Here is a 13,305-nt window from a genome sequence, read left to right on the forward strand (position 1 = left end):
CTTTGTTACCACATTTATGGGCATATTATATTGTTTATGATCTCATCTAATGCCCACTGCCAATTATACAGGATGTGATGAAATGCAGGGACTTCAGTGTTTCTGTGGTCAGGGAGAATTCTTGTGAAGTTTAGTTGAAGCTAAGAACATGCTTATCAAGTCCAGCTGAAGTTTAATCTTTTTTAGCTCTGTCTGTGACAGGGTCAGGAGAAAACAGAGTCTGGTGCATGCACCAGCAAAATGAGTCAACCCTGACTCAACCAGAGGAAAGAAAAATAGAGAGAGACTGAAAAATAGTGACAGAAATAAAAATTACGGAGAGACTGAAACATCCACAGGCTTTCATGTTGGCAAGAGTGTTGTGTTCTGGGTGGAATATACAATGTGTCCTCCTGTTCTATTCTATTCTATTCCATTCTATTCTATTCTGTTTGCCTCAGAGATGTATTATTGCAGGTCTGTTAAAATAAATTAGATGTGAATGTGAAAAGACATGTGAGCTGCCAAGAATTAGATTTCTTTCTCCCTCTCCTCCTCTCTCACCTTTGAAACCTCATGTTCACACTCTCAACCTCTCTTTTTTTTCTTAACCCAAGTAGTTATGACCCCCATGGGCTAATTAAGAGTCAGGCTGCTCCCAGAGTCATGCTGAGAGAGAGAATGGCAGGAAAATGAAATGTCTAAGGGTGACAGAGAGTTGTATATGCCCTCATTATAGTGCAGAGGGTGTGGGAGTGGGGCAAGACAATGGAATAATGTTGACAGTAATAGAGACATTTTGCTGACTCTGTCCCTATAGTGCCTCTTTCTTTTTCTTTCTTTCATTCTTTCTTTCTCTCTTTCTTTCTTTCTTTCTTTCTTTCTTTTTTCAGTCCATGTTTTTTAACGGCCATCTTTCTCTCTCTCTCTCTCTCGTAGTGATGGTAGTAGTAGTATCTGTAGTCGCTGCAGGAGAGATTGTAGCAGTTGCCGTGGTTGCAGTAGAGGTTTTAGCAGAAGTTGTAGCAGTTGCATTACACAGGTGTGTAATATAGGGACATGAAGAATAGATACTGAGGAGCTCGGTAAAACAGAAGGAGAGAAAGGACTAAGGAAAAAATTAATGTGATATAACATCTAATTAAGAGCAATAGGAAGAGAAAAGGTCTCTGACTTTGGAAAGAATCAGTGAAACGCTGAAAGATAAAGGAGAATAAAAGTGATAGAACGAAAGCGTAAAACGGTGAAGAGATCAATAAGATGGACTGAGGAGTCTGAGACAGGTGTGCACTGGAATCAAATAACAGAGAGACATAAGAAACAGGGAAAGAAAGGCAGACCAGATAGAACATAAAGATGGAGAGAAAACAGGTTTGAGCCAAAGCAGCATTTGTCTTTACCTGTGGGAGGTTTCGAAAGAAAGGTGTGTCTGTTTCCTCCTTTATTTATCTATTTATTTATTCATCACTTCTGTTTTTGGACTTCCTCTGTCCAGCGTGACGGTGTCTGAGGCCAGACGCCAAGACTGAGGCATGCTGGGGCACTGGCAGCACTGCTGAGATCTTGGGATAACGACACGCTGAAAATGGTGAAGCCTGCTGAGACCCCGGAATACAGAGGTCGAAGGTAACAAGTGCAGAGGAATAAATAGATTTGGAGATGGTGCAATTGGGAACTGGAGCTATGGGACATATTTGGGGCAGGATCTTCAAGTCTTACAGGAGTCTCTGAGGTCCAATTTTATTCCCTCATTTCCACTGGGTTTTTCCATTTTAGAAATGGTTTTTCTTTAGTCAGAATGTTTTTATGGGAAACATGTACCATGATGCGGTGCCCCTGATGTTACCTAATAGATTAAGGAGACTTTTGCTCGACAGCACAACAGTAGTGTACACCAGGGGCAGGAAGCTGGAGTCCCACAGATACCGACGGATTCCATAACGTCCAACGTCACGATTTGAACCAGCAACCCTCTATGTTGCCAAGGCCAGGGCAAAAATAATAAATAAATAAACCACCCAACCAGAACATGTAGAAAAAATGGGTAGAAGACTCATGGAAGGAAGAGTAGGAACCACTGGATGAACAGAAACGTCGCATGAAGAAGGATCAAATAGGACGGATGGTGAGAGCAGCGTGAGAGAAAACGGTTGCATGGAATAAAGAGACAGAAAGAAGAAGTGTCAGAGAAGAGATGTTCAAGAGAAAGACGGAAGGAGAAAGAGACTTCAAACTTAGACAGAGAGTGGTTGGAGAAAGAAGAACGGTTCAAAAGCGGAATCAGTAAGCAGGTAATAGTAAGGTGGAGAACACTTACATTACCACAACCATACGTGTCTTACTCTTGAGCAGTTGATATCCTCAGAGATATTGATTATGCGGCTCTTTGTCTTCTCACGTTTGTTCCAGTAGAACGTCACTACCAGCTCATCTTAACAAAGACCTGTCGTCTAAGAAATAAACATTGTCCGGGTGCTTTGTGCATCTTGTATGAAATTTATAATCATTTGTATTAGTGTATGTATTAGTGTGAAGGCTGTGAGTAGATGGATGTCTGTATATGAGAGAGCGGTGGATTTGTACTGATATGTGTGCTTCTATTGTAAACAGTCTCTTCCGTGCCTCTCTATGAGTTTGACAATAACAAATTCCACTCCTGAGACCAATGTCTACACTCGACTGTAACAAACTTGAACTAGATGTTAGCCTATATGTCTTCTCATGCATATGAGGCCAGCTGTTCCAGTTTTTCTCAGTGTGAACTGCTCATCTGACAAACTTGGAGGACAGTGCTGCTATTTGACCATCAGTCAGCTGCGATGAGAAGTGGGCGGGATAAAGGCTGACACATCCCACAAAGGGAATGTGGACCTGAGGGAGGCCACAGCTGGTGAGTGTGTCATAAGGTTTGAACTGTCAGTCACAGATGCAGGACTCCACACTGCTCTGTGAGACACCTTAATTGGGCATTCACTTTAAGATCTGACACATACACAACTTTAAACGTAACGTGTGTGTGTGTGTGAGTGTGTGTGTGTGTGTGTTTGATGCTCTCTCTTGGAGGCAGTACTGCCTGTCTCAGTCTTGGTTAGTTTCTGATGGTGTTGTAAGAGCTGTTTTGACAGGGAGCCGATTGGCTGCTGCGTTGCCCTAAGGGCAGATTCCACATTAAAGGCACTCCTTCAGGTTATACTCACACACACACACACACACACACACATACACACACACACACACACACACACTCCCCTCTCACTTGTAGATGCCTCTTCAGTAATGTTAAACTGGGTGTAACGGTCCAGATTTGAACTCTCCTTTTCTCACTGTCTGTCTGCCACACACACACACACACACACACACATATACACACACACACACACACACACACACACACACACACTTACTAGCTCTTTGCAGACTGTCTGTCTGAGTGGATTGTGGTTTTTGAAAAGCAAATCCTCAGCTGCCCAGAATATTTTCTGTGTTACCAAGAAAACGTTTAAAATTTCCATTACTGAGATTAAGGTAAGTCAGATCCTCCGACTGGCACAGAGAGAACTATTTATCTGTGTGGGAATCCTTTCATTCTGTGCATCCTCTTTCTCTCTTTCCATCTTTTTCTGTCTGTCTCATTTCTTTCTGTCTGTCACTCGAATCCTTTTTGATGAATAAATGACATAATGATACACCCATTTCACACTTCTTTCTATTCATGTAATGAATTATGGTAGCATGTCTCTATAAGCGTTCAGTTACACTGCTTCACTACTCGTTTTAGTCATAATGTAACTGTAATAATAATTGTATATGGTAAGAATGTAGCAGAACATTCTAACAGCCTGATACATTTGCATTGAGATCACACAGGCTGACTATGATTGACTATGACGCGTTACTCTTTCACCATCTCTCAGATACAGAGTCTGGTAACTCTCAGCTGCTTACTATGTTCTGGAGAGAATTACCACATAGACAGAGAGTCCAGAGTTGGATTTGTCATTTTGTTGCTGAACGTAATATGACATTTGAGTCTTTGAAGAATATATCATATTCTACAGTTTTAAAGTATTACATACTAAATGATCATTTGCGTTAATACATCATTTCAAATACAGTCACTATCTTACATTGGCCTACTTTGGTATTACTGTGACCCTAAACACTCTTGACCAAAACTGGTCTCCTCATAGGAGACCAAACAGACTGTTGTGTAGCTGCTGTAATGTTTTTAGGCTCTTTAGATCAAAGCCATGTCTGAAATACACTCTCATGAGCCCCACACAGATGCTCTCACACACAAACAGGAAAGCTGTTCCTAACCGTGTACTAGCAAATATAAATCAGTGCAGACAAAAGCATTGAAATAGATGAAAAGATGAAACAAACAGAGGCGTGTGAACCGTGATATGACCCAGATGAGAGACAGGTCATGCTAACACAAACAGAAAAATCAAGATTCTGCTCACAGACCAGAGCAGCCTGAAGCAGTGTGTGTGTGTGTGTGTGTGTGTGTGTCACTGCTGTGTGAATGCTCTAGTAAAGCTTCTCCTCTACACTTGGATTACAATTTATAGCGTTACTAGTTACTAGTAATCACGCTTATGTGAAATTTTTGGTAAAGCGTTTTGGTACCAGCGCAACAGTATTGAAATCTGTTTGAAGACATCCAGCTGTTATATATGTATGTGTGAGTAAAGGTATTAGTGAATGGTTAAGGTGTGCTCACTGGTTTGCGTGCAATGAGTGGTTCTGAATGATTTTAAGGGGTGTGTGTGTGTGTGTGTGTGCATGATTGGTTCTCCAGTCCTCAGGTCTCGTGTGGGGAACAGATGGTGTTCATTGATTATTCATTGCAGGCGATGGATGAGGCTGTCACTGAGAGGGGGAAAGGTGTATGTGTGTGTGTGTGTGTGCGTGTGTATCACAGAGAGAGAGAGAGAAAGGGCTGTTGTGTGTCTTTGTACTTGGCAGGTAAAGATGAAGTTATGCAGACTGACAAGACTTAATTGAAGTGGTGTTGATCAATGCCCTGGTGTGTGGTTGTGTGTCCCACAGGAGGGACAGTCGGTTTTGAACTGATTAGATGTGATAAGTTGTCAAACCGTTAGTGTATGGACAACAAAGAGAGAAAGAGAGAGAGAGAGAGAGAGAGAGAGAGAGAGAGAGAGAGTGTCTCACCGGTAATGATCAATAACAGGTGATCAGTATAATCCTGTGCAGCATACATCGCTCAGTGAGTTGAAGAGAATAATTAGTTCTATAACTCCAATATTAAAAATTAAAGACTATCAACTCTGATTATGAAAGATCATGGAACATGTAGAAGGTGATCAGGTCATTAAGGTTAAATTTTCATTTGCTCACATTCTTCCTAGTGATGTTTCTTGAAGTCTGTAGACTTAAAAAAAAAAAACTCTGTAATTATCTTTTAATGTTTTCCCATCTTGGCATAGTGTAATACTGTGCATTAGATGTTTGCAAATGAATCAGTAAAAAGCATATCTATGCACTTCTTCAGATGTGTTTTTTTTTCCTTTTTTCCATTATATAGCTTCTCTCCAGTGACAACAGGCAGAACTGTTCGCTGAATGCTCTGTTTGCTCTCTCTTCAGTTCCTCACACATTTCAGGTGTTCATCTATCAAGGGTGGGTTTCAATTGTCATATGTTTTTTTCTTTTTCTTCTTTCTTTTTCCACGTAATAAGAAAAAAAATGACAGCCTCGCAAAAAAATTGACTTTGTTGTCATAATGTTGTGCCATATGAACACAGCCAGATGGCCGCTGTGGTAAATGTTAATCATTAATATGAGTTATGAGTCGTGTTCTTTTATTGCTTTGAATCAGAGTGGATAAAAGTCAGAGAGAGTAATGAGTGAGGCTTTATAGGAAAGAGTTGTATTGATCTGTGATCAGTGGAGAAATTACAGGACTGCTGTACAGTAAATCAATACTGCACCTGCTGAACAAGACAGAGAGAGAGTGTGTGTGTGAGAGAGAGAAAGAGAGAGAGAAAGAGAGAGTTACTTACAAATAATGTGCCAATAAATGTCCCGCTTATGCACGTGAAACCCGTTCTGTCACTAGTATGTTTCCACGCACACTTGTGCGCACGCAAACGCACACGCACACACATTTTTTTACTTTCTTTCTTCAATTTTTAGACCTTTTAATAACTAATTCCTGAATGTGAGGACATGAGTGTATGGACTAACAACAGTTCAAACATAGTTTAACAACACAGCACAAGTAGATGAATAAAGAAATAATTCACTTTTAATGCAAACTGTTTCACTGCATGTTTCAGTGTGTGTGTGTGTGTGTGTGTGCGTGTGTGTCCCAGTTTCCAAAACAATGCCTCTATTTCATGAATCAAAAGACAGACAAACAAATAAACCGAAAAATAGAAAAGCTTTTACCCTCAGTGATCAAAAAAACCCAAGAAACTACTTTATCAGTTGGCTATGAGGCTGAGTACTGTACATGACCTACTTCCATTGAGTCACATGCCCTAACATGAAAAAATTCTGAAAATATAAGAAAAATAGTAAGGAAAAAAAATGCATTTGAGACAGCAATATGAGATACATGAAGCATACATATGAACCCAACTCTCTGTGTCGCTGTGGATATGGAAAGGTGAGTGGTACATTCACCAGATACATTTCCAATTTCAAAAGTGCCACAGGTGATGTAACCCACTCCACCAAGAAATGTTGTTCACCTAGACCATAGCAGTGGACTCTGGATGTGTTTAAAATATTTTAAGTTTCCAAACTGGCATCTGCTGTCATAAAATATACAGTGCATCATCCATATGGCTTACAATGTAAATTTTCCCAAACTCTAACATGATACACATGCATTGTGTGTAAATTAAACAACAGAAGGTAAATACGTTGTCTATGGGATCAAAACACACTGGGTCGGCTTAAATAATCTTTAACACACCCTCTCACACACAAACTGATGTCCATCTGGATATCCATATCACTCACATAGCTACACCACAGATCGTGACTGATTAGAAAGGTTTTACTAAGCTAAGTAGCTGAAAGACAAAGTGAAGAGCAATACAGTAGTTGGTTTCCCATTAAGTTTACAAAGTACATGAAAACCTTGCACTGACACTATTGTTCCTCACATCCATTCATCCTTTAGATAGTCACTCCTCTACACTTTTACACCCATATGCTCACCTACAACCACACACTATACTACACATCAGGCAATATCTGTACAATGGATGTCTTCCCACTGCCTCACAGAACACATAACACATGCAGAACCAAGATCCTGCCTGTGATCTCAGTGGCCATCTAATGTCCCATTAACTCATCTGTATGACAATGTACAGGTCAATGACCACAACAACAGTGCGCTTCTGCAATAATAAAGTAAAATAAAATTAATGTTTAAGAAAAGGGGGAATTCTGTAGAGCTTGGTTAGAACATTCAAAAATTGGTGAGCCTTTTTCTCTGAAATTGTTTTAATGAACTACACATGTTAACGAATGAATAATGAACAAATGTAATAAGTGTAACAAGCTAAAGTAAAAAAAAAAAAAAAAAATCTTTTTCAGTTTGTGCCAGATGGATGATGTTTGTCAGTCCTTGGTTCGCTGGCCTTGACAGTTATGATTATTACCAGCTGTAGCCTTGCATGCTAATTGACTAATGAATATGCTAATATGCTGATTACTATGCAAACAAACCCAAGATAACCAGTCTCATCTTCATTCCATGGCCTATCAGCACATGCACGTGGATAGGTACAGTCATAAATAGTTTAGACTTTCTTCTTTCTGCTTTAGAAACCCGCCCCCCCCCCCTCTTTTTTTTTCATAATTTCTACACTAATGGATCAGTGCTGGAGAGTGACAACTTCTTATTGCACAGATGGCTGCATTTTGTTACATCAGCTTGTTAACAAGAATGAACCACACCCACACACACTTCATTATATCAATATTAAATTTCAAATATTGTCCATGTAAACCATACCCACTAGATCTGCGTGCACTGATATTTATTATCTAATAGGCACACATAGTCCCCCTGAATTCTGTAAAGCCTGAAACACACATATACACATACCAACACACAAATGCTCATACACCGGTAGAATGGTCAGTTGGTCAGGAGCCACATTGCCTGGCTTTGTCATTTGCATTCAAGTGCCTAGTTCAAAACAAAGTGATAGGGGAAATGTGTGTGTGTGTGTGTGTGTGTGTGTATGTGTATGTGTGTGTGTCCCTTATGCTGCTCATCCCCCACTGTCTTTAGCTCTGATGCTTTGTCCATGGGTATTTTTTAGTGAGTGGGTTCCTTGCTTTACAAATCACATGGAGATCACTCCTGTGCCCATGAAGTTGTGAACTGTGTGTGTGTAACTGGCACACAGCTGTTAAAATGTTAGAATCATCATTTCAACTGCAGCTGCAGCTGAGAAGATTCACAGCATGAAACACACACACACACACACACACACACACACACAGGCACGCACACACACATACACATGCACACACAGACACACACACACACACACACACACACACACACACACACACACACACACCTACACACGCACATGCACACACGCACACACGCACACACGTACGTACAGAGTCTCTGCCTTTACCATGGTATAATTAAACCCAATCACTTTAACAGCTCAGCCTATCTCTCTCTCTCTCCCTACCTCTTTCTCTCTCTCTGCCTCTCTGCAGTGATGTTTATGGGCGCATTGATTTACCCAGGGTTTATATTGTAATGCAGACAGGGTTTGTAGCAGATCGTAATGTTGTAATGGAGAGAGGGAGCGAGAAAGAGAAAGAAGGAAGAAAAGCCTAAGGGTTCTTTTTCTCCAGCCTTCCCCTCCTGTCTCTTCTGGTTGATGTATTTTGGCCTAAAAGTGTGTGACAGAAAGAGTAACAGCAAATGAGTATTGGCAGTGCAGGGCCTATTCCTCACACACGCCCTATCACTCCAAGTACACTGACATTGAGCCAAACACTATGCCCTCCATTACTGTTGCATCTATTCTCCATATACACACCCAAGGCCTCAGCCTCTTATCTTCACAATGAGAGAGAGAGAGAGAGAAAGAGAGAAAGAGGGAGAGAGAGAGAGATTAAATGAGAACAACGAAGGGGAGGAGGGAGGACAGAGAGTGAGGGTGAAATAAAACATGAATGACGGCGAAAGAAGGTGGAACAGACAGAGAGAGAGAGAGAGAGAGAGAGAGAGCAGTTAAGATGAAGCTGGAGAAAGAAAAGGATAGTTGGAGAAAGGAAAGAGAGAAGCTTTCCTAAAAAGAGAATGAAAGATAAAGCAAGAGTAAACAAGCAAAGCTACTCCAGATCAAACTCGACGCCGACACTGCACTTTCCTCATTATAATCAGAACTGTCCCTGGAGCAGATGCAGCTCTCCTCTCAAGCTGCTAAATAGTGGGTGTAAGAACAGCTGTATCTTACCAGAACACAATCTGGCAGCTGCCATGAGCAAAGCTAATGTATACAGGACTACCCACTCTTCCTTTCTGAAGTCTGAACAGTGTGAATCCAAGGGAATCTCATGTCTCCATGTGTTTTTTATATGTAGTATATGTGTGTATAGTGTCAAATAAAATAGAACAAAAAAGGAACAGAATGTAGGACGGAATGCTTAAATGACATAGAGGCTTGTAAAGTAAACTAATGCTAAATACAATTTGAAGATACTGAGGATTTATCTCTAAACAGCAGGCTATTCAGACGCAGGTTATAACAGTCTCTGAAATGTAAAGCCTCTTTGTATGTATGTATGTATGTATGTATATATGTATGATAGATAGACAGGCAGACAGATAGATAGATAGATAGATAGATAGATAGATAGATAGATAGATAGATAGATAGATGAAGCCATATTGTTCCATGCCATTCCAAACACGATTCAAGGTTATATTGTGTTTGAGGTTACACAAGAGAAGAGTAAAATTTAATATCATTTCACTAATGTACTGAGACTGTGCATTATCTGTATGTCTCCATTGATTAGACCATGCTGTAAAATCCCTAAAACCACAATCACTAGGTATTAAAACACAGAGCTTATCAAATTCATAATGTAATGAAATGATGCTTTAGTGTCATCTATTTTGCCCTATAGGATCAGTGAAATGAAGAGAAATGAATGAATGAAGAGAAGAGAATGAGGGGAGAGAACGAAGAGAGAGACTACTGCAAGTCAGCCATGCCAACAGTGTCCCTCGAATTTAATGAATTGAACCGAGACAGAAAAAGAGAGAGAGGGATATGAGATGTGGATATAGAGAAGAATAGATGAAGCAGCCAAAAGTGAGACAGGAAAGGGGGATAATGAAAGAAGGAGATGGAGAGAAAAAGAAAGGTAGAGAATGAGGGATGTATGCATGAACTGTCTCCCTCCGGCCCACTGTACCTTTTCACAGTTTTAGATGGTAATAGATTCAGTCTGACTGACAACACATTGTTTCACACACAGAGGACCTGCTAACATCATGTCCCCCTACCCCCACCCCTCAGCCCCCAGCCCCCAGCCCCCAGCCCCGCTCTCCCTCTTTCTCTCCTCCCTTTGTCTTTGGGGTGGAGAGGGTTCTGGCACAGTTTGAGCTGGGCTAAAAATAGAAACAATCATTTATTCATAAATTGAAACATCAAATGAGAAAGACAGGGAATAGGGGGAGGGCAGGGATAGTGACAATGGGAGAGATAGAGGCAAAAAAAGAAAGAGAGATTTGTCTGAAGGAGGAAGGAGAGAAAAAGATGGGGAAAAAGAGGAAAAGATAATGAGAAAGAAATCGAAGGGAGAAGGAGAGAGAATGTTCTGGACAAGACCTATGGTTATCAGACAGTGATGTCAATCCAAAGATAAAATTTCTCACATGATTGATCATGGCTTTTGTTCAGCATGCAATGCTTTATAAACCAAATCTCAACATTCTATTATGTGTTGTGGATGGATTAGGCTAGATGAGATTAGATTGGATTAGATTGGTTTAGATTAGATTTGGCAGTGAGTCTGCCCACATTAAAGCCCATCAGCTGGTGGATCAGTGTGTGACTGGTTTTATCGTTTTTTGTTTTTTTTTCTGTCCGAAATGATCAAATCCTTCAGTAGCAGTAAGGGGCCTCAAAAAGCCAACATCAGTACAAGGCCAAAGGTCATGACCTCTGTACTAATATTTTTACATGATTGGGAAAACAGAATCATTGCCTGATCAATACAATGAATATGAAAAATATTGTTAGAGTGTCTTTATTTGTAAAAGACTGAATAATGCATTCTTGGATGGATAATTTATTAATAAAATAATAATATTTAATCAGTCGATCAGGTAGGTGAAGGAGTTTCAGAGCGACAGATGTTTAGCAAGGAAGTAAACATGTTATATACACGCACACCCACACACACACACATTCTAATCAAATAGTATTGTAATCACCATTCTCTTAACCTCTTACATTCTGCTTTTCCATACATATAGTTTGCTTATTACGATTTACTGCATCCATCTCTCTTTGTCTGTCTCTCATTCATCTGTTCACATCTGCTGTAGGAACAGTGTAATCTACAGGAAATGTATTTCATCTGATTATGCTTTCTCGTAATCCTCACTGTTTACGTTTCTATTTTAAACTCTCATAGAGACCCAGGTTCAAATGAGTGGAAATATGTGTCAGTGCATAATATTTTAACACAAGCAATCATAGTGAGGAAAACAGCAGAACAGCTATTTCTCTACTCTCTTGAAGAGGAAGTGCACCCTCACCAAAATATGGGCTCATTTTCACATTTATCCCCTTCTAATTACATTGTCAACGTTATTTTTCTTGTCATTTCAGTACGACAATACGTGCCAACATTTTTTGTTATATACACTTTGAATTCCAATATGAATATCAAGGCATTATTTTCACAAGCCCACCAACTGACAACTGCTTCAGATCCTTTAGTTTTTTCTTTTTCTTTTTTTTTTTTTTAAGTCTCATAGTCATCTGTGAGATGAAAAGTGAGAGCGCTATTGGTAAAATTACACATTACAGAAAATTCTGCGTTCGCGATAATCGGGTTTTTCTTTGCTTGCCTTTAACTCATTTGACATGTTAAAACCAATTTATGTAGAAATGCACTGGAAAAATCAGCAACCATCACTACCTCCGCGGACAATCAGTCCAGCGCAAAAATGGAAAACAGCTACTTCTGATCAAAGAAAAAAAAAAGTGTTTAATCAGAAAACTGTTCAGGGTTCTGGCAAAGCTCACAGAGCTAAGAGTTTTAATGAGTCCATATGCCAAAAAGGTAGAAAAGCGCTACTCTTTCTCGCCCCTTTACTCTTGACTAGAATTTAATTTTTACATGGGAAGCAGGTTACTGCCAGAGACAAAAGAGATTGGTCACTGTAAAATGAAGCAGACTGTTGGTGCTCCAAGACATGACTGGCCACCCTGCTTTGGACTACACGATATTTACCAAATAATGTTACTATGGTGATGAATGGATTTGAAAAGGTAATCTCAGTGGGCTGTATAGGGCTAAGACATCTTGCACAATAAAACAAATAGATGTAAAAAATGTTATCACTTTATTTTCACCACCAGACATTTCTATGTATAGGCAGTAACCTATCACATCCTCTACAAAGCTAAGCTTTTGTGTCGTCACATAGCCAGCAAGCTTGCTAGATTGTGATTGCATCTTTACAAACAAACCAGCAAATTACACTTTTGATGTTTTCTGCAACCTGACTTTCAGCTTTGATTGCTAATACCAAATGATACAGCTGAATCAAATTAAGCTTCAGTCAAATGAAGTTCAGCTTAAATCTCCATTTCTGATGAGTCTTTACATCAATACAAAACAAGTTGACAACCCAGTCTCTCTCTCTCTCTCTCTCTCTCTCTCTCTCTCTCTTTCATGCAGTGAAACATAAATGGCATGACTCCAAAGATTAATGACATCTGCACAAAGATCCCTGTTTATTGAAACGAATCATAAACTCATGGCAGGTACAACACACATCCAGCAAAGCACAGAAAGCGTGAAAGCCATTAGCTTCTGCATACGAGGGGCTACAGGGGAGGGCGGGGTGGGGCTACAGGGGAGGGCGGGGTGGGGCTACATAAGACACCATAAGCCTTTTACATGGCTGCTTAAGACAGAAATACTCTCTCATACAACTACATTATAGAGCAGACTGCCAACTTGAATTCAGTGGAGAACGTTTAGAGGCTTTGAGCTTTCCCCTGCTCAACCCGTTACATTACATGGTACATTCTTATTTAGTGTTTTTATTCTTTT

Source organism: Chanos chanos, chromosome 3 (genome assembly GCF_902362185.1).
Source record: "Chanos chanos chromosome 3, fChaCha1.1, whole genome shotgun sequence".
Classification (NCBI taxonomy): Eukaryota; Metazoa; Chordata; class Actinopteri; order Gonorynchiformes; family Chanidae; genus Chanos; species Chanos chanos.